The following is a 23,918-nucleotide window of genomic DNA, read 5'->3' as shown; positions in this document are numbered from 1 at the left end:
TTCATCCAATTGATGTCGTTCCAGCTTCAATATATTCCAGCATTTCAAGCCATTAGCTCTTCCAGCTTTTCAGTTCCAAAATTCACGCCTTGCCCACAATTCCCGATTTCGTACCCGAATATTTCCCACATTCTACATTTTCCATTTACTTACACATTATTCATCCGATTGACGTCGTTCCAGCTTCAATATATTCCAGCAATTCAAGCCATGAGTTCTTCCAGCTTTTCAGTTCCAAAATTCACACCTTGCCCACAATTCCGGATTTCGTACCCGAATATTTCCCACATTCTATATTTCACATTTACTTCCACATTATTCATCCGATTGACTTCGTTCCAACTTCAATATATTCCAGCAATTCAAGCCATGAGCTCTTCCAGCTTTTCAGTTCCAAAATTCACGCCTTACCCACAATTCACGATTTCGTACCCGAATATTTCCCACATTCTACATTTCACATTTACTTCGACATTTTTCAACCGATTGACGTGGTTTCAACTTCAATATATTCCAGCAATTCAAGCCATGAGCTCTTCCAGCTTTTCAGTTCCAAAATTCACGCCTTACCCACAATTCCCAATTTCGTACCCAAATATTTCCCACATTCTACATTTTCCATTTACTTCCACATTATTTATCCGATTGACTTCGTTCCAACTTCAATATATTCCACCATTTCACGTCATGAGCTCTTCCAGCTTTTCAGTTCCAAAATTCACGCCTTGCCCACAATTCCCGATTTCGTACCCGAATATTTCCTACATTCTACATTTTCCATTTACTTCCACATTATTCATCCGATTGACGTCGTTCCAGCTTCAATATATTCCAGCAATTCAAGGCATGAGCTCTTCCAGCTTTTCAGTTCCAAAATTCACACCTTGCCCACAATTCCGGATTTCGTACCCGAATATTTCCCACATTCTATATTTCACATTTACTTCCACATTATTCATCCGATTGACTTCGTTCCAACTTCAATATATTCCAGCAATTCAAGCCATGAGCTCTTCCAGCTTTTCAGTTCCAAAATTCATGCCTTACCCACAATTCCCGATTTCGTACCCGCACATTACCCACATTCTACATTTTCCATTTTCTTCCACATTATTCATCCGATTGACTTCGTTCCAACTTCAATATGTTCCATCATGAGCTCTTCCAGCTTTTCAGTTCCAAAATTCACGCCTTACCCACAATTCACAATTTCGTACCCGAATATTTCCCACATTCTACATTTTTCATTTACTTCCACATTATTCATCCGATTGACTTCGTTCCAACTTCAATATATTCCAGCAATTCAAGCCATGAGCTCTTCCAGCTTTTCAGTTCCAAAATTCACTCCTTACCCACAATTCTCGATTTCGTACCCGCACATTACCCACATTCTACATTTTCCATTTACTTCGACATTTTTCATCCGATTGACGTCGTTTCAACTTCAATATATTCCACCAATTCAAGCCATGAGCTCTTCCAGCTTTTCAGTTCCAAAATTCACGCCTTACCCACAATTCCCAATTTCGTACCCAAATATTTCCCACATTCTACATTTTCCATTTACTTACATATTATTCATCCGATTGACTTTGTTCCAACTTCAATATATTCCAGCAATTCAAGCCATGAGCTCTTCCAGCTTTTCAGTTCCAAAATTCATGCCTTACCCACAATTCCCGATTTCGTACCCGAATATTTCCCACATTATACATTTCACATTTACTTCGACATTTTTCATCCGATTGACGTCGTTTCAACTTCAATCTATTCCACCAATTCAAGCCATGAGCTCTTCCTGCTTTTCAGTTCCAAAATTCACGCCTTACCCACAATTCCCAATTTCGTGCCCAAATATTTCCCACATTCTACATTTTCCATTTACTTCCACATTATTTATCCGATTGACTTCGTTCTAACTTCAATATATTCCAGCAATTCAAGCCATGAGCTCTTCCAGCTTTTCAGTTCCAAAATTCATGCCTTACCCACAATTCCCGATTTCGTACCCGAATATTTCCCACATTCTACATTTCACATTTACTTCGACATTTTTTATCCGATTGACGTTGTTTCAACTTCAATATATTCCACCAATTCAAGCCATGAGCTCTTCCTGCTTTTCAGTTCCAAAATTCACGCCTTACCCACAATTCCCAATTTCGTGCCCAAATATTTCCCACATTCTACATTTTCCATTTACTTCCACATTATTTATCCGATTGACTTCGTTCTAACTTCAATATATTCCAGCAATTCAAGCCAGGAGCTCTTCCAGCTTTTCAGTTCCAAAATTCATGCCTTACCCACAATTCCCGATTTCGTACCCGAATATTTCCCACATTCTACATTTCACATTTACTTCGACATTTTTTATCCGATTGACGTTGTTTCAACTTCAATATATTCCACCAATTCAAGCCATGAGCTCTTCCAGCTTTTCAGTTCCAAAATTCCCGCCTTACCCACAATTCCCAATTTCGTACCCAAATATTTCCCACATTCTACATTTTCCATTTACTTCCACATTATTTATCCGATTGACTTCGTTCCAACTTCAATATATTCCACCATTTCACGTCATGAGCTCTTCCATCTTACCACCTAACTTACCACGTATGGCGGCCATTTTCCAACTTACCATGCACGGCGGCCATTTTAGACAAAGGATATGCCCAGGTTTCTCGCCAACCTGGCCTCCCAAGGCGGTGGCCATTTTGGCCAATTGATTAGGTATGCGTGTGATTCTTGCCAGGATATTCCCCGACCTGAACAGGAAGTGACCAATATCAACAGGAAGTGACCTCATATCAACAGGAAGCGACTTAATTTCAACAGGAAGTGACTTAATTTCAACAGGAAGTGACCTAAAATCAACAGGAAGTGACCTGATTTTAACAGGAAATGACCCGATTTCAACAGGAAGTGACCTGATTTTAACAGGAAGTGACTTCATGTCAACAGGAAGTGACTTAAAATCAACAGGAAGTGACCCGATTTCAACAGGAAGTGACTTAATTTCAACAGGAAGTGACCTAAAATCAACAGGAAGTGACCTGTTTTTAACAGGAAGTGACCCAATTTCAACAGGAAGTGACCCAATTTTGACAGGAAGTGACCTGATATCAACAGGAAGTGACCCAATTTCAACAGGAAGTGACCCAATTTTGACAGGAAGTGACCTGATATCAACAGGAAGTGACCCAATTTCAACAGGAAGTGACCCGATTTCAACAGGAAGTGACCCGATTTCAACAGGAAGTTCCCCAGAAATGGCATTTCTAGTTGTGTGAAGGCTGGAGGCCTTCACACATATGTTATTCTACACCATTCCCGTTATTCTTATTCTATTTTATTCCTCGCACTTTTTTGTCCAGTTTCTTCTTCCACATTTTTCACCCGATTCACTCCGTTCCAATTTCAAACGATTCCAAATATTCGCGCCTAGAGCGCTTCCATTTTTCTTATTCCCACGATTCACGTGTTACCCGCAATTCCTGATTTCGTACCCGATTTTTCCCCATGTATTCTTAATGGGAGATTCAAAATTTCACATTTCCTTCCACATTTTTCATCCGATTCACTTCGTTCAAACTTCAATATGTTCCATCATGAGCTCTTCCAGCTTTTCAGTTCCAAAATTCACGCCTTACCCACAATTCACGATTTCGTACCCGAATATTTCCCACATTCTACATTTTTCATTTACTTCCACATTATTCATCCGATTGACTTCGTTCCAACTTCAATATATTCCAGCAATTCAAGCCATGAGCTCTTCCAGCTTTTCAGTTCCAAAATTCACGCCTTACCCACAATTCCCAATTTCGTACCCGAATATTTCCCAAATTCTATATTTCACATTTACTTCCACATTATTCATCCGATTGACGTCGTTTCAACTTCAATATATTCCACCAATTCAAGCCATGAGCTCTTCCAGCTTTTCAGTTCCAAAATTCACGCCTTACCCACAATTCCCAATTTCGTACCCAAATATTTCCCACATTCTACATTTTCCATTTACTTCCACATTATTTTTTCCGATTGACTTCGTTCCAACTTCAATATATTCCACCATTTCACGTCATGAACTCTTCCATCTTACCACCGAACTTACCACGCATGGCGGCCATTTTCCAAATTACCATGAATGGCGGCCATTTTGGATAAATGATTAGATATGCCCAGGATTCTCGCCAACCTGGACCCACAGGCCGGCGGCCATCTTGGCCAATGGATTAGGGACGCCGAGGATTTCCGCCACGTCGTCCACCGGGGGCGGCGGCCATCTTGGCCAATTGATTCGGGAAGCCTAGGATTTCCGCCATTTCGAGCTAATTTCAATAGGAAGTGACCTAAACTCAACAGGAAGTGACCTGATTTTAACAGGAAGTGACCCGATTTCGACAGGAAGTGACCTCATATCAACAGGAAGTGACCTCATATCAATAGGAAGTGACCTCATATCAACAGAAAGTGACCTCATATCAACAGAAAGTGACCTAAAATCAACAGGAAGTGACATCATATCAACAGGAAGTGACCTAAAATCAACAGGAAGTGACCCGATTTCAACAGGAAGTGACCCGATTTCAACAGGAAGTGGCCTGAAATCAACAGGAAGTGACCTGATTTTAACAGGAAGTGACCTCATATCAACAGGAAGTGACCCGTTTTCAACAGGAAGTGGCCTGAAATCAACAGGATGTGACCTGATTTTAACAGGAAGTGACCTGAATTTAACAGGAAGTGACCTCATATCAACAGGAAGTGACCCGATTTCAACAGGAAGTGGCCTGAAATCAACAGGAAGTGACCTGATTTTAACAGGAAGTGACCCGATTTCAACAGGAAGTGACCCAATTTCAACAGGAAATGACCTGATTTTAACAGGAAGTGACCTGATTTTAACAGGAAGTGACCTCAAATCAACAGGAAGTGACCTAAAATCAACAGGAAGTGACCCATTTCAACAGGAAGTGACCCGATTTAAACAGGAAGTGGCCTGAAATCAACAGGAAGTGAGCATGCTAGTGCTAAATTAGCATGCTAATGCTAGCTAATGCTAATGCTAGCTGAACATGCTAATGCTATTGCTAGCTTAGCATGCTAATGTTAGCTTAGCATGCTAATACTAAGTTTGCATGCTAATGCTAATGTTAGCTTAGTATGCTAATGCTAATTCTCGGATAGCATGCTAATGCTAAGGTTAGCATGCTAATGTTAATGCTAAGTTAGCATGTTAATGCTAATGTTAGCTTAGCATGCTAATGCTAATGCTAGATTAACATGCTAATGCTAATGTTAGATTAGTATAATTCTAATGCTAAGTTAGCATGCTAATGCTAATGTTAGCATGCTAATGCTAATGTTAGAATGCTAATGCTAAGTTAGCATGCTAATGCTAATGTTAGATTAGCATGCTAATGTTAATGCTAGCTTAGCATCCTAATGCTAATGTTAGCTTAATGCAAATGTTAGCTTAGCATGCTAATGCTAACTTAGCATGCTAATGCTAATGTTAGCATGCTAATGCTTATGCTAAGTTAGCATGCTAATGTAAATGTTAGCTTAGCATGCTAATGCTAGTTTAGCATGCTAATGCTAATGTTAGCTTAGCATGCTAATGCTAATGTTAGCTTAGCATGCTAATGCTAGCTTAGTATACTAATGCAAATGTTACCTGATTTCAACAGAGTGACTATATTTTTCTCCATGTATTCTTAATGGGAGATTCAAAATTTCACATTTCCTTCCACATTTTTCATCCGATTCACTTCGTTCAAACTTCAATATGTTCCATCATGAGCTCTTCCAGCTTTTCAGTTCCAAAATTCACGCCTTACCCACAATTCACGATTTCGTACCCGAATATTTCCCACATTCTACATTTTTCATTTACTTCCACATTATTCATCCGATTGACTTCGTTCCAACTTCAATATATTCCAGCAATTCAAGCCATGAGCTCTTCCAGCTTTTCAGTTCCAAAATTCACGCCTTACCCACAATTCCCAATTTCTTACCCAAATATTTCCCCCATTCTACATTTTCCATTTACTTCCACATTATTTATCCGATTGACTTCGTTCCAACTTCAATATATTCCACCATTTCACCTCATGAGCTCTTCCATCTTACCACCTAACTTACCACGCATGGCGGCCATTTTCCAACTTACCATGCACGGCGGCCATTTTAGACAAATGATATGCCCAGGTTTCTCGCCAACCTGGCCTCCCAAGGCGGTGGCCATTTTGGCCAATTGATTAGGTATGCGTGTGATTCTTGCCAGGATATTCCCCGACCTGAACAGGAAGTGACCAATATCAACAGGAAGTGACCTCATATCAAATGCTAATGCTAATGTTAGCTTAACTAGCTAATGCTAATGTTAGCATGTTACTGCTTATGTTAGCTTAGCATAGCAATGCTAATGTTAGCTTAGAATGCTAATGCTAAGTTAGCATGCTAATGCTAATGTTAGCTTAGCATGCTAATGCTAAGTTAGCATATTAATTCTAATGTTAACTTAGCATGCTAATGCTAGCTTAGTATACTAATGCAAATGTGACCGGATTTCAACAGAGTGACTATTACTCCATTGCTTAAGTTTGCCACTCCTTACACCATTGTGACTCGATTCTACCCTCCTTACGTCATTGCTTACTTAATTCTTCTCACTTTACTCCATTGCTTACCCGATTACTTGCTACTTTCTCCATTTCTTACTTGATTTCTTCCTTGTTTTCTTGTTTCTTGCTGATTTATTTTTACTTTTGTGGTATTTATCTTCCTTCAACTGCTTCTAGATTTCTGGATGAATTTAAACCATTCCAACTTCAGCATGTTAAGCTCATTCCATGTCATTCAGTATCATTCAACATCATCCAATATCATTCAATATCTTTCAATATCATTCATCATCATTCAACATTATTCCAAATCATTCCACAGGTATTCATTCAGCTCTCCAGCCTTCACACGCCATTTCCCCAGAAATGGCATTTCTAGTTCTTATTATATTTTATTCCTCGCACTTTTTTGTCCAGTTTCTTCTTCCACATTTTTCACCCGATTCACTCCGTTCCAATTTCAAACGATTCCAAATATTCGCGCCTACATCGCTTCCATTTTTCTTATTCCCACGATTCACGTGTTACCCGCAATTCCCGATTTCGTACCCGATTTTTCCCCATGTATTCTTAATGGGAGATTCAAAATTTCACATTTCCTTCCACATTTTTCATCCGATTCACTTCGTTCCAACTTCAATATGTTCCATCATGAGCTCTTCCAGCTTTTCAGTTCCAAAATTCACGCCTTACCCACAATTCCCGATTTCGTACCCGCACATTACCCACATTCTACATTTTCCATTTACTTCCACATTATTCATCCAATTGACGGCGTTCCAGCTTCAATATATTCCAGCATTTCAAGCCATTAGCTCTTCCAGCTTTTCAGTTCCAAAATTCACGCCTTGCCCACAATTCCCGATTTCGTACCCGAGTATATCCCACATTCTACATTTTCCATTTACTTACACATTATTCATCCGATTGACGTCGTTCCAGCTTCAATATATTCCAGCAATTCAAGCCATGAGCTCTTCCAGCTTTTCAGTTCCAAAATTCACACCTTGCCCACAATTCCGGATTTCGTACCCGAATATTTCCCACATTCTACATTTCACGTTTACTTCCACATTATTCATCCGATTGACTTCGTTCCAACTTCAATATATTCCAGCAATTCAAGCCATGAGCTCTTCCAGCTTTTCAGTTCCAAAATTCACGCCTTACCCACAATTCCCGATTTCGTACCCGCACATTACCCACATTCTACATTTTCCATTTTCTTCCACATTATTCATCCGATTGACGTCGTTCCAGCTTCAATATATTCCAGCATTTCAAGCCATGAGCTCTTCCAGCTTTTCAGTTCCAAAATTCACACCTTGCCCACAATTCCGGATTTCGTACCCGAATATTTCCCACATTCTATATTTCACATTTACTTCCACATTATTCATCCGATTGACGTCGTTTCAACTTCAATATATTCCACCAATTCAAGCCATGAGCTCTTCCAGCTTTTCAGTTCCAAAATTCACGCCTTACCCACAATTCCCAATTTCGTACCCAAATATTTCCCACATTCTACATTTTCCATTTACTTCCACATTATTTATCCGATTGACTTCGTTCCAACTTCAATATATTCCACAATTTCACATCATGAGCTCTTCCATCTTACCACCTAACTTACCACGCATGGCGGCCATTTTCCAACTTACCATGAATGGCGGCCATCCATCCATCCATCCATCCATCTTCTTCCGCTTATCCGGGGTCGGGTCGCGGGGGCAGCAGCTTCAGGAGGGAAACCCAGACTTCCCTCTCCCCAGCCACTTCAACCAGCTCCTCCGGTGGGATCCCAAGGCGTTCCCAGGCCAGCCGAGAGACATAGTCTCTCCAGCGTGTCCTGGGTCGTCCCCGGGGCCTCCCACCGGTGGGACATGCCCGGAACACCTCCCCAGGGAGGCGTCCAGGAGGCATCCGAACCAGATGCCCGAGCCACCTCAGCTGGCTCCTCTCAACGCGGAGGAGCAGCGGCTCGACTCTGAGTCCCTCCCGGATGACCGAGCTTCTCACCCTATCTCTAAGGGAGAGCCCGGACACCCTGCGGAGGAAACTCATTTCGGCCGCTTGTATCCGGGATCTCGTTCTTTCGGTCACGACCCACAGCTCGTGACCATAGGTGAGGGTTGGAACGTAGATCGACCGGTAAATCGAGAGCTTTGCCTTTTGGCTCAGCTCTTTCTTCACCACGACGGACCGATACAGAGTCCGCATCACTGCAGACGCTGCACCGATCCGCCTGTCGATCTCCCGCTCCATCCTACCCTCACTCGTGAACAAGACCCCAAGATACTTGAACTCCTCCACTTGGGGCAGGATCTCATCCCCGACCTGAAGACGACACTCCACCCTTTTCCGACTGAGGACCATGGTCTCGGATTTGGAGGTGCTGATCCTCATCCCAGCCGCTTCACACTCGGCTGCGAACCGCTCCAGTGAGAGCTGAAGGTCCCGGCCTGATGAAGCCAACAGCACCACATCATCTGCAAAGAGCAGAGATGCAATGCTGAGGCCACCAAACCGGAACCCCTCCACTCCTCGGCTGCGCCTAGAAATTCTGTCCATAAAAGTTATGAACAGAATCGGTGACAAAGGGCAACCTTGGCGGAGTCCAACCCTCACCGGAAACGAATCCGACTTACTGCCGGCAATGCGGACCAAACTCTGGCAACGGTCGTACAGGGACCGAACAGCCCGTAACAAGGGGCCCGGCACCCCGTACTCCCGAAGCACCCCCCACAGAACTCCCCGAGGGACACGGTCGAACGCCTTCTCCAGATCCACAAAACACATGTGGACTGGTTGAGCGAACTCCCACGCACCCTCGAGGATCCTGCGGAGGGTGTAGAGCTGGTCCACTGTTCCACGGCCAGGACAAAAACCACACTGCTCCTCCTGGATCCGAGATTCGACCTCCCGACGGACCCTCCTCTCCAGCACCCCTGAATAGACCTTACCAGGGAGGCTGAGGAGTGTGATCCCTCTGTAGTTAGAACACACCCTCCGGTCCCCCTTCTTAAAAAGGGGGACCACCACCCCGGTCTGCCAATCCAGAGGCACTGTCCCCGATGTCCACGCGATGTTGTAGAGGCGTGTCAACCACGACAGCCCCACAACATCCAGAGTCTTTAGGAACTCCGGGCGGATCTCATCCACCCCCGGGGCCCTGCCACCGAGGAGCTTTCCAACCACCTCAGTGACTTCGACCCCAGAGATAGGAGAGCCCACCCCAGAGTCCCCAGACTCTGCTTCCTCAAAAGGAGACGTGTTGGTGGAATTGAGGAGGTCTTCGAAGTATTCCCCCCACCGCTTCACGACGTCCCGAGTCGAGGTCAGCAGCACCCCATCGCCACTATACACAGTGTTAATGGTGCACTGCTTTCCTCTCCTGAGACGCCGGATGGTGGACCAGAATTTCCTCGAAGCCGTCCGGAAGTCGTTTTCCATGGCCTCACCGAACTCCTCCCATGTCCGAGTTTTTGCCTTAGCAACCGCCGAAGCCGCGTTCCGCTTGGCCATCCGGTACCTGTCAGCTGCCTCCGGAGTCCGACAGGCCAAAAAGGCCCGATAGGACTCCTTCTTCAGCTTGACGGCATCCCTTACCGCTGGTGTCCACCAGCGGGTTCGAAGATTGCCGCCGCGACAGGCACCGACCACCTTACGGCCACAGCTCCGATCGGCCGCCTCAACAATGGAGGCGCGGAACATGGTCCATTCGGACTCAATGTCCCCCACCTCCCCCGAGACAAGGGAGAAGCTCTGCCGGAGGTGGGCATTGAAACTCTTTCTGACAGGGGATTCCGCCAGACGTTCCCAGCAAACCCTCACAATATGTTTGGGTCTGCCAGGTCGGACCGGCATCTTCCCCCACCATCGGAGCCAACACACCACCAGGTGGTGATCATTTGACAGCTCCGCCCCTCTCTTCACCCGAGTGTCCAAAACATGCGGCCGCAAATCCGATGACACGACTACAAAGTCGATCATCGAACTGCGGCCTAGGGTGTCCTGGTGCCAAGTGCACATATGGACACCCTTATGCTTGAACATGGTGTTCGTTATGGACAAACCGTGACGAGCACAGAAGTCCAATAACAGAACACCGCTCGGGTTCCGATCAGGGGGGCCGTTCCTCCCAATCACGCCCCTCCAGGTCTCACTGTCATTCCCCACGTGAGCGTTGAAGTCCCCCAGCAGGACGAGGGAGTCCCCAGAGGGAGCGCTCTCCAGCACACCCTCCACGGACTCCAAGAAGGGTGGGTACTCTGAGCTGCTGTTTGGTGCATATGCACAAACAACAGTCAGGACCCGTCCCCCCACCCGAAGGCGGAGGGAGGCTACCCCCTCGTCCACCGGGGTAAACCCCAACGTACAGGCGCCGAGCCGGGGGGCAATAAGTATGCACACACCTGCTCTGCGCCTCACACCGTGGGCAACTCCAGAGTGGAAGAGAGTCCAACCCCTCTCAAGAGGACTGGTACCAGAGCCCAAGCCGTGTGTGGAGGCGAGTCCGACTATGTCTAGTCGGAACTTCTCAGCCTCGCCAATTGATTCGGGAAGCCTAGGATTTCCGCCACGTCGTCTACCGGTGGCGGGGGCCATCTTGGCCAATTGATTAGGGACGCCTAGGATTTCCGCCACGTCGTCCACCGAGGGCGGCGGCCATCTTGGCCAATTGATTAGGGACGCCTAGGATTTCCGCCATTTCGACCTAATTTCAATAGGAAGTGACCTAAAATCAACAGGAAGTGACCTGATTTTAACAGGAAGTGACCCGATTTCAACAGGAAGTGACCTGATTTTAACAGGAAGTGACCTCATATCAACAGGAAGTGACCTCATATCAACAGGAAGTGAACTAAAATCAACAGGAAGTGACCTCATATCAACAGGAAGTGACCTAAAATCAACCGGAAGTGACCTCATATCAACAGGAAGTGACCTAAAATCAACAGGAAGTGACCCGATTTCAACAGGAAGTGGCCTGAAATCAACAGGAAGTGACCTGATTTTAACAGGAAGTGACCCGATTTCAACAGGAAGTGACCTGATTTTAACAGGAAGTGACCTCATATCAATAGGAAGTGACCTAAAATCAACAGGAAGTGACCCGATTTCAACAGGAAGTGGCCTGGAAACAACAGGAAGTTAGCATGCTAGTGCTAAGTTAGCATGCTAATGCTAGCTAATGCTAATGCTAGCTGAACATGCTAATGCTATTGCTAGCTTAGCATGCTAATGCTAATGTTAGCTCAGCATGCTAATGCTAAGTTAGCATGCTAATGCTAATGTTAGCTTAGCATGTGAATGCTAATGTTAGCTTAGCATGCTAATGCTAAGTTAGCATGCTAATGCTAATGTTAGCTTAGCATGTGAATGCTAATGTTAGCTTAGCATGCTAATGCTAGTGTTAGCTTAGGATGCTAATGCTAATGTTAGCTGAGCATGTTAATGCTAATGTTAGCTTAGTATACTAATGCTAAGCTAGCATGCTAATGCTGATAATAGCTTAGCATGCTAATGCTAGCTTAGCATGCTAATGCTAACGTTCACATGTTAATGCTAATGTTAGCTTAGCATGCTAATGCTAAGCTAGCATGCTAATGCTAATGTTAGCTTAGCATGCTAATGCTAAGTTAGCATGCTAATGCTAGCATGCTAATGCTAAGCTAGCATGCAAATGCTAATGTTAGCTTAGCATGCTAATGTTAAGTTAGCATGCTAATGCTAATGTTAGCTTAGCATGCTAATGCCTATGCTAAGTTAGCATGCTAATGCTAATGTTAGCATGCTAATGCTAATGTTAGCTTAGCATGCTAATGTTAGCTTAACATGCTCATGCTAATGTTAACTTAGCATGCTAATGTTAATGTTAGCATGCTAATGCTAATGTTAGCTTAGCATGCTAATGCTAATGTTAGCTTAGAATGCTAATGCTAAGTTAGCATGCTAATGCTAATGTTAGCTTAGCATGCTAATGTTAAGTTAACACATTAATGCTAATGTTAGCTTAGCATGCTAATGCTAGCTTAGTATGCTAATGCAAATGTGACCTGATTTCAACAGAGTGACTATTACTCCATTGCTTAAGTTTGCCACTCCTTACACCATTGCGACTCGATTCTAGCATGTTAAGCTCATTCCATGTCATTCAGTATCATTCAACATCATTCAACATCATTTAACACCATTCAATATCATTCAATATCTTTCAATATCATTCATCATCATTCAACATTATTCCAAATCATTCCACAGGTATTCATTCAGCTCTCCAGCCTTCACACGCCATTTCCCCAGAAATGGCATTTCTAGTTGTGCTACTTATTATAGCATTTTATTCTCAACACATTTTGCAATCAAACTACTCCTACATTATACTTCCGATTTACACCGTTCAAATTTCAACTTGCTGACAAAATTCACGCCTTTCGGGGTATTTATCGTTTGACTTCATATAACTTACAGTACTTGCATAATTTAATGTTAAAGATCTACTTTTCCCCATTCAGTTTTAATGGGACTGACACTGAATTTTTTCTAAGTCCCATTTTCCACGCCCACTTCCATACATACAACAGACCATATTGACTGGCTTTCTAATACTGCTCAGTGGCGCAGTTGGGAGAGTGCATGTACAGTAAGCAGGAGGTCGCAGGTTCAAAGCCCACTGCCGACTGTACATTGCACATATGTCCGTGGCAATTACATAAACGGATATTAAGTATACCAACTGACTATCATACCAGGAAATGCATTATACTGACATGATCAAACACATGTGTCCCAAATCAGCGCTGATGACTTTCAGCGTCAGGTGACACTTTAAATTACAAATACGCCAATTCACTCTGCTGCTCACAGGTCCGGTGGCTCATGGAGTTAAGTGCTTGCGCCAAGTGAATAGCAAAGACAGCCCTACGAATGGTTCGCTGGTTCAAACCTCGGATGGAGAAACTTTTTTTTTTTTTTTTCTCAGTTTCGTCATAATACAACAAGTTGACATCTATTTCGTTAAATGTCATTTGACAAAACATTTCTTCTTAATTAATCCATATTGCATAATGCATTCTATAATTTAATTGAAGTGATTGAACACGTGGCCCCCATTATTCAGCATCATATGTCACTTTTCAATATAGATACACTGTAAGACATACTTCTTTATATTTTTTAGTTAAAGCTAAAACTTTCGTCTTTTCATTTATAATTCATCCATAATTTCTCATTTGTAATTTACAACCAATTTATCTTTCTTTATTCATTTAACATAAATTTTTTTTGAATGCATTCGTTCAATGACACATTCGCTGCTTCCATTTCACAACACTTCAACGATGCTACCAAGTCTTCTGTGGGTCAGTGGAAAGATTGGCAGTGCAGTAGCTCAGCAAACAGGAGGTGAGGGTTCGATACCAGTCTCAGACTGGTTGAATTTAAACTTCAGTCTTTTCATTTATAATTCATTCATAATTTCTCATATGTAATTTACAGCCAATCTATCTTTCTTTATTCATTTAACATACGTTTTATTTAATGCATTCTGGTTCAGCTAGACATCTCTCAATTACATTTCACACTTCAATGATAACAATAGCATTCTGCTATTAGCAGTCAGCTTAGCATTCAGCTGTTAGCATTCGGCTTTCAGCATCCCACGCAATTTCTTCAGAAATTGCTTAGTCTAGTATTACTATGTTATCTCTTCTTTTTAAAACTTTGTCCGCTAACTGCTTCGCCATTTTTTATCCGATTCACGTCATTCAAATTTCAAAACGTTGCAAATGTTCACGGCATAATCGGTTGGATTTTTTTTCATTTCTAAGATTTATGCTTTTCCCACAATTTGCCGATTTTGTATCCTATTGTGCCACATACCGTCCCAGTGGCAGATTCAACATCACCCTTGCCCACACACAGCAATCGCCATCTCGGCCAATTGATTCGCCAGGATTCTCAACCTCCCACCTCAAGGAGCGGCGGCCATCTTACGCCTGGGATTTTCACACCGCCGCCCACACAGCGCGGCGGCCATCTTGGCCAATTGATTATGTATGTCATGTATTCTCACCACGAACTGCCCCGACCTGAACAGGAAGTGACCTAAGATCAACAGGAAGTGACCCGATTTCAACAGGAAGTGACCCGATTTCAACAGGAAGTGACCTAATATCAACAGGAAGTGACTCGATTTCAACAGGAAGTGATCTAATATCAACAGGAAGTGACTTGAAATCAACAGGAAGTGAGCATTCTAGTGCTAAGCTAGTATGCTAATGCTAATGTTAGCTTAGCATGCTAATGCTAAGCTAGCATGCTAATGTTAGCTTAGCATGCTAATGCTAATATTAGCTTAGCATGCCAATGCTAATATTAGCTTAGCATCTACTTCCACATTTTTCACCCGATTCACTCCGTTCCAATTTCAAACGATTCCAAATATTCGCGCCTACATCGCTTCCATTTTACTTATTCCCACGATTCACGTGTTACCCACAATTCCCGATTTCGTACCCGATTTTTCCCCATGTATTCTTAATGGGAGATTCAAAATTTCACATTTCCTTCCACATTTTTCATCCGATTCACTTTGTTCCAACTTCAATATGTTCCATCATGAGCTCTTCCAGCTTTTCAGTTCCAAAATTCACGCCTTACCCACAATTCACGATTTCGTACCCGAATATTTCCCACATTCTACATTTTTCATTTACTTCCACATTATTCATCCAATTGACGTCATTCCAGCTTCAATATATTCCAGCATTTCAAGCCATTAGCTCTTCCAGCTTTTCAGTTCCAAAATTAACGCCTTACCCACAATTCCCAATTTCGTACCCAAATATTTCCCACATTCTACATTTTCCATTTACTTCCACATTATTTATCCGATTGACTTCGTTCCAACTTCAATATATTCCACCATTTCACGTCATGAGCTCTTCCATCTTACCACCTAACTTACCACGCAGGGCAGCCATTTTCCAACTTACCATGCACGGCGGCCATTTTAGACAAATGATATGCCCAGGTTTCTCGCCAACCTGGCCTCCCAAGGCGGCGGCCATTTTGGCCAATTGATTAGGTATGCCTGTGATTCTTGCCAGGATATTCCCCGACCTGAACAGGAAGTGACCAATATCAACAGGAAGTGACCTCATATCAACAGAAAGTGACTTAATTTCAACAGGAAGTGACCAGTAAGTGACCTTTAATCCACAGGAAGTGACCTAATTTCAATAGAAAGTGACCTAAAATCAACAGGAAGTGACCTGATTTTAACAGGAAGTGACCGGATTTCAACAGGAAGTGACCTGATTTTAACAGGAAGTGACCTCATATCAATAGGAAGTGACCTCATATCAACAGGAAGTGACCTAAAATCAACAGGAAGTGACCCGATTTCAACAGGAAGTGGCCCAAAATCAACAGGAAGTGAGCATGCTAGTGTTAAGTTAGCATGCTAATGCTAGCTTAGAATGCTAATGTTAATGCTAGCTTAGCATGCTAATTCTAATGTTAGCTTAGCATGCTAATGCTAAGTTAGCATGCTAATGCTAATGTTAGCTTAGCATGTGATTGCTAATGTTAGCTTAGCATGCTAATGTTAATGTTAAGTTAGCATGCTAATGCTAAGTTAGCATACTAATGCTAATGTTAGGTTAGCGTGCTAATGCTAATGTTAACTTAACATGCTAATGATAAGTTAGCATGCTAATGCTAGCTTAGTATACTAATGCAAATGTTACCTGATTTCAACAGAGTGACTATTACTCCATTGCTTAAGTTTGCCACTCCTTACACCATTGCAACTCGATACTACCCTCCTTACTCCATTGCTTACCCGATTACTTGCTACTTCCTCCATTTCTTACTTGATTTCTTCATTGTCTTCTTGTTTCTTGCTGATTTATTTTTACTTTTGTGCTATTTGCCATCCTTCAACTGCTTCTAGATTTCTGGATAAATTCAAACCATTCCAACTTCAGCATGTTAAGCTCATTCCATGTCATTCAGTATCATTCAACATCATTCAACATCATTCAACATCATTCAATATCATTCAACACCATTCAATATCATTCAATATCTTTCAATATCATTCATCATTCAACATTATTACAAATAATTCCACAGGTATCATTCAGCCTTCACACGCCATTTCCCCAGAAATGGCATTTCTAGTTATTTCAGTTATTATTCCCCCCACTTTTTTGGGAGCTATCTACTTCCACATTTTTCACCCGATTCACTCCCGTTCCAATTTCAAACTATTCCAAAAATTCACGCAACGACTGCTTCAATTTTTCTCAGTTCAAAAATTCACGGCTTACCCACAATTCCCGATTTCGTACCCGATTTTTCCCCATTATTCTTAATGGGAGATTCTACATTTCACATTATTCATCCGATTGACTTCATTCCAACTTAAATATATTCCACCAATTCAAGCCATGAGCTCTTCGAGCTTTTCAGTTCCAAAATTCACGCGTTACCCACATTTCTCTATTTCGCACCCGATTATTTCCCACATTCTACATTTTCCATTTACTTCCACATTATTCATCCGATTGACTTCATTCCAACTTCAATATATTCCAGCAATTCACGCAATGAGGTCTTCCACCTTTTCAGTTCCAAAATTCACGCGGTACCGACAATTCTCGATTTCATACCCGATTATTTCCCACATTCTACATTTTCCATTTACTTCCACATTATTCAGCGGCCATTTTAGACAAATGATATGCCCAGGTTTCTCACCAACCTGGCCCCCCAAGGCGGCGGCCATTTTGGCCAATTGATTAGGTATGCCTCTGTTTCTTGCCAGGATATTCCCTGACCTGAACAGGAAGTGACCTATATCAACAGGAAGTGACCTCATATCAACAGGAAGTGACTTTAATTTCAACAGGAAGTGACCAGTAAGTGACCTTAATTCAACAGGAAGTGACCTGATTTCAATAGGAAGTGACCTCATATCAACAGGAAGTGACCTAATTTCAATAGGAAGTGACCTAAAATCAACAGGAAGTGACCCGATTTCAACAGGAAGTGACCTGTTTTAACAGGAAGTGACCTCATATCAACAGGAAGTGACCCAATTTCAACAGGAAGTGACTTCAAATCAACAGGAAGTGAGCATGCTAGTGCTAAGTTAGCATGCTAATGCTAGATTAGCATGCTAATGCTAGCCTAGCATTCTAATGCTAATGTTAGCATAGGATGCTAATGCTAAGCTAGCATGCTAATGCTAATGTTAGCTGAGCATGCTAATGCTAATGCTAGCATGCAAATGCTAATGTTAGCTTAGCATGCTAATGCTAAGTTAGCATACTAATGCTAATGTTAACTTAGCATATGAATGCTAATGTTAGCTTAGCATTTTAATGCTAAGCTAGCATGCTAATGCTGTTAGCTTCGCATGCTAATGCTAAGCTAGCATGATAATGCTAATGTTAGCTTGGCATGCTAATTCTAATGTTAGCTTAGCATGTTAATGATAAGTTAGCATACTAATGCTAATGTTAGCTTAGCATGCTAATTCTAATGTTAGATTAGCATTCTAATGATAAGTTAGCATACTAATGCTAATGTTAGCTTAGCATGCTAATATTAGTTTAGGATGCTACTGCTAATGCTAAGTTAGCATGCTAATGCTAATGTTAGCTTAGCATGCTTATGCTAACTTAACAAGCCAATGCTAATGCTAGTTTAGAACGCTAATACTATATTAGCATGCTATTGCTAATGTAAGCTTAGCATGCTAATGCTAGCTTAGTATACTAACAGTGACTATTACTCCATTGCTTAAGTTTGCTACTCCTTACACCATTGCAACTTGATTCTACCCTCCTTACTTCATTGCTTACTTAATTCTTCTCATTTTACTCCATTGCTTACCCGATTACTTGCTACTTCCTCCATTTCTTACTTGATTTCTTCATTGTTTTCTTGTTTCTTGCTGATTTATTTTTACCTTTGTGCTATTTTTCTTCCTTCAACTGCTTCTAGATTTCTGGATGAATTCAGACCATTCCAACTTCAGCATGTTAAGCTCATTCCATGTCATTCAGTATCATTCAACATCATTCAACACCATTCAATATCATTCAATATCTTTCAATATAATTAATCATTCAATATCTTTCAATATCATTCATCATTCAACATTATTACAAATAATTCCACAGGTATCATTCAGCCTTCACACGCCATTTCCCCAGAAATGGCATTTCTAGTTATTTCAGTTATTATTCCCCCCACTTTTTTGGGAGCTATCTACTTCCACATTTTTCACCCGATTCACTCCCGTTCCAATTTCAAACTATTCCAAAAATTCACGCAACGACTGCTTCAATTTTTCTCAGTTCAAAAATTCACGGCTTACCCACAATTCCCGATTTCGTACCCGATTTTTCCCCATTATTCTTAATGGGAGATTCTACATTTCACATTATTCATCCGATTGACTTCATTCCAACTTAAATATATTCCACCAATTCAAGCCATGAGCTCTTCGAGCTTTTCAGTTCCAAAATTCACGCGTTACCCACATTTCTCTATTTCGCACCCGATTATTTCCCACATTCTACATTTTCCATTTACTTCCACATTATTCATCCGATTGACTTCATTCCAACTTCAATATATTCCAGCAATTCACGCAATGAGGTCTTCCACCTTTTCAGTTCCAAAATTCACGCGGTACCGACAATTCTCGATTTCATACCCGATTATTTCCCACATTCTACATTTTCCATTTACTTCCACATTATTCAGCGGCCATTTTAGACAAATGATATGCCCAGGTTTCTCACCAACCTGGCCCCCCAAGGCGGCGGCCATTTTGGCCAATTGATTAGGTATGCCTCTGTTTCTTGCCAGGATATTCCCTGACCTGAACAGGAAGTGACCTATATCAACAGGAAGTGACCTCATATCAACAGGAAGTGACTTTAATTTCAACAGGAAGTGACCAGTAAGTGACCTTAATTCAACAGGAAGTGACCTGATTTCAATAGGAAGTGACCTCATATCAACAGGAAGTGACCTAATTTCAATAGGAAGTGACCTAAAATCAACAGGAAGTGACCTAAAATCAACAGGAAGTGACCCGATTTCAACAGGAAGTGACCTGTTTTAACAGGAAGTGACCTCATATCAACAGGAAGTGACCCAATTTCAACAGGAAGTGACTTCAAATAAACAGGAAGTGAGCATGCTAGTGCTAAGTTAGCATGCTAATGCTAGATTAGCATGCTAATGCTAGCCTAGCATTCTAATGCTAATGTTAGCATAGGATGCTAATGCTAAGCTAGCATGCTAATGCTAATGTTAGCTTAGCATGCTAATGCTAATGCTAGCATGCAAATGCTAATGTTAGCTTAGCATGCTAATGCTAAGTTAGCATACTAATGCTAATGTTAACTTAGCATATGAATGCTAATGTTAGCTTAGCATTTTAATGCTAAGCTAGCATGCTAATGCTGTTAGCTTCGCATGCTAATGCTAAGCTAGCATGATAATGCTAATGTTAGCTTGGCATGCTAATTCTAATGTTAGCTTAGCATGTTAATGATAAGTTAACATACTGATGCTAATGTTAGCTTAGCATGCTAATTCTAATGTTAGATTAGCATTCTAATGATAAGTTAGCATACTAATGCTAATGTTAGCTTAGCATGCTAATATTAGTTTAGGATGCTACTGCTAATGCTAAGTTAGCATGCTAATGCTAATGTTAGCTTAGCATGCTAATGCTAACTTAACAAGCCAATGCTAATGCTACTTTAGAACGCTAATACTATATTAGCATGCTATTGCTAATGTAAGCTTAGCATGCTAATGCTAGCTTAGTATACTAACAGTGACTATTACTCCATTGCTTAAGTTTGCTACTCCTTACACCATTGCAACTTGATTCTACCCTCCTTACTTCATTGCTTACTTAATTCTTCTCATTTTACTCCATTGCTTACCCGATTACTTGCTACTTCCTCCATTTCTTACTTGATTTCTTCATTGTTTTCTTGTTTCTTGCTGATTTATTTTTACCTTTGTGCTATTTTTCTTCCTTCAACTGCTTCTAGATTTCTGGATGAATTCAGACCATTCCAACTTCAGCATGTTAAGCTCATTCCATGTCATTCAGTATCATTCAACATCATTCAACACCATTCAATATCATTCAATATCTTTCAATATAATTAATCATTCAACATTATTCAAAATCATTCCACAGGTATTCAGCTCTCCAACCTTCACACGCCATTTCCCCAGAAATGGCATTTCTAGTTTCTATATATAACACACTGTTGCTCTGGAATAAACTTAAAGACGACTAAAACGGGATATTTGGGTTGTGGCTAATTTTTATCTTAGTATTGATTTATTTTTGGGGTGAATATGTTAATTCTAAGTAGTAGTGTTGATACAGTTGCATTAACCCTCATTCCATGTTCATACAATATAGTATAGCGAACTAATTAATAGTCCTCTCTTTTTAAGTACATGCATTACAGTTGCCCAGTAAGGACTTCTACTACTTTGTTGTGGTGTAAATATGCTTTGATGTAAACGTGCTGCATACAAATGGAAGTTCACAACGAAGTCAAGCGTGTTTGCAAAGACGAAAAAGAGACCAGGAATGGCCAGATTTCTGCGATAAATGACGCTATATATTAATCAATAAGCGCGCAGTTTGCATGTCATATTATTTATATTTTGTCAGTGCTAACTATCATTCGCGCTATACTTAATGCTCGCACACGTCATTACCTTGCAACCTATAACAGTTAGCCTTTAAGTCCGAAGCCATACATTGTTTGGGGGGGAAAAACAAACAAAAACAAGAACAATAAATTACTAATAAATTGGATATTCCCGTTGTTAACTTACCTGCTGTGATGATGACGCTTCTCCTAAGCTGTTCGAAGCTCCGTCCATCTCTTGCTAGCTTCCGCCCTCTTCGTTCTTTGACGCATGCGCGGGTGGAGGAATTGGTGCTCGACTAGTTTCCCCTGTGATCCAGGCGTGACGTCATCCAAATTTGCATATTGAAAGTTGTACTCGTAAAATGCAACCCACAGAAGAGATTCGTGCACAGCCGTAACTTGTGTGGAGTCAAGCTTCGTAGTCATAGAAGTGAGAGTTGGCATTACACTCACAGGTTTTAGATTCGTAGTCACAAGAAAAAAATTCAAACCCAAATTATTTGGATTTGTAGTCATAAGTAAAAATTCAAACCCACGCAATTTTGATTTGTATTCACATGAAAACATTGAAAACACACGGATTGTTACCATTATGGATACGAATCGTTAATCACGCATACGTCTTTTTGACAGTGATGCTACTCCATAGACTGTTAGCACTGTCAATTGTTAAGGTTAGGTTTTCTTTACAGTAGCATGTTCTATGCAGCCACTCTAGTCTAAACACAGCATTGTGATTAACATTAACGTTTGTGGAATATGACTTAAGCAGCAATATCCACCCGTTTTTACCTCTCTCTCAGGGGGCGGCCATTTTGCCACTTGCTTTTAACTGAAAATAACATCATAGTTGCACAAGGCTTAGGTAACAACCAATCACAGCTCAGCGTCAGAAAACAGGTGAGCTTTGGTTTGGTCGTTACCTGAGCCCCGATTAATTAATATTATGTTTGTGGAATATGAGTTAAGCAGCAAAGTCCCCTTGTTTTTCTCCATCTCAGGGGGCGGCCATTTTGCCACTTCCTGTTAACTGAAAATGACATCATAGTTGCGCAAGGCTTAGGTAACAACCAATCACAGCTCAGCTTCAGAAAACAGGTGAGCTGTGATTGGTCGTTGCCTAAGCAACTGTGGGATCATTATCAGTCAACAGCAAGTGGTAAAATGGCCGCCCACTGAGATGGAGAAAAACAGGGGGACTTTGCTGCTTAACTTGTATTCCACAAATATAATATTAATCAGAATGTCATGTTTAGATGAGTGGGGGCCCATACAACATATTGAAAAGAAATTTTAGGGTTGACTTGCCCTTTAAATAGCTTGCATTTAGTATTAAGAGTGCTTATGTGTTAAAACAATAAAAGCCGTGTGCCAGGAAATAATTTGTCATTCCTTAAAGCAAAACCTCAAATAGCAATGAATGTCACAGTCATCCTCAACAATCTAACAACATTCGAAGTATTCTCGGCTTCTCATCGCTCTTGGACCTCAAGAGAGGTGGGACCAATTAAAACGGGCCTGGGGGTATTTTGATATAGAAATAAGTTTTATTCCCCAGTCAGAGGAGGAGGAGTGTCCCACTTAAGCATGACTACTTCTGAAACCAGGCCCTCCTCTCAATGTGGCTCATTTTACTTCTTGACCTGCTTTCATCTTATTAATATCAACTTCTGGGTTAATTAGAATGGCTTTCATGCACAAATGGGACCAGTGAGCCAGCCATACTGGGCCTGGGAGAGATGAGAATGTAGGAGTGGACAAGCATGGAGGCTGCTGTCAAGTTGCTATTTTCCACCTTGTAAGAATTGTGAAAGGTGTTGTGGTAAATTCGCCATACTCAGTTCAAGAGCCTGGCCTGGTTTGCAAGCCCCTTCATTTTGACATCTCTCCTTGGAGGCATGCATGTGTGTGTGTTATTTGGTTCTGTGCAATGTGCAACACAGAACCGTGACATGATTTCCCGTTGATGGATTATGATTAATATATACAGTATATCTTGTTTTTTTCTTTATGATGGATAGTTAAGCGGAAGAAGATGGATGGATGGATGGATGGATAGTCAAAATTGTAGAACAGCAGCAATGACTTGCTAGCAGAATAAAAACCCTGATTATGGTGAATGTTATTTAGGTTTATGTTTGTTTGGGGATGTGTGGGGGTGTGCGTGCGTGTGTGTGCGTGTGTGTGTGTGTATGTATTCACTGTCTGTCCTTTCAACAAATCTATGAGATTATAAAAACAACCTCAATGGTATGACTCATTTTTGTTTGAGTCCCTGGAATCCCCATGGCAACAGAATGTGTGTACAGGTGGTGATTGGTCAGTGCTGGTTGTGTCTTGCATGCATAAAGGCTGTTCTCAAATCTGGACTGTTCACAAGAGCCACACTTCAAACAAATAGGTATTTTCCGGAGTGGTCATCACCTAGCAACCACCTGTTAATCATATTATGTGAACTGCTCATGATGATAAGGAAGGATGCAGCACAATGTGCAAAATTGTCAGACGCTTCATATTGTCGTTCATCTCCTTGCCTTGAAATCTGGTTGCA

This window comes from Festucalex cinctus, chromosome 8, assembly GCF_051991245.1.
Source record: "Festucalex cinctus isolate MCC-2025b chromosome 8, RoL_Fcin_1.0, whole genome shotgun sequence".
NCBI lineage: Eukaryota > Metazoa > Chordata > Actinopteri > Syngnathiformes > Syngnathidae > Festucalex > Festucalex cinctus.
The sequence above is the reverse complement of the archived record's forward strand: the minus strand, read 5'-3'. Positions refer to the sequence as shown.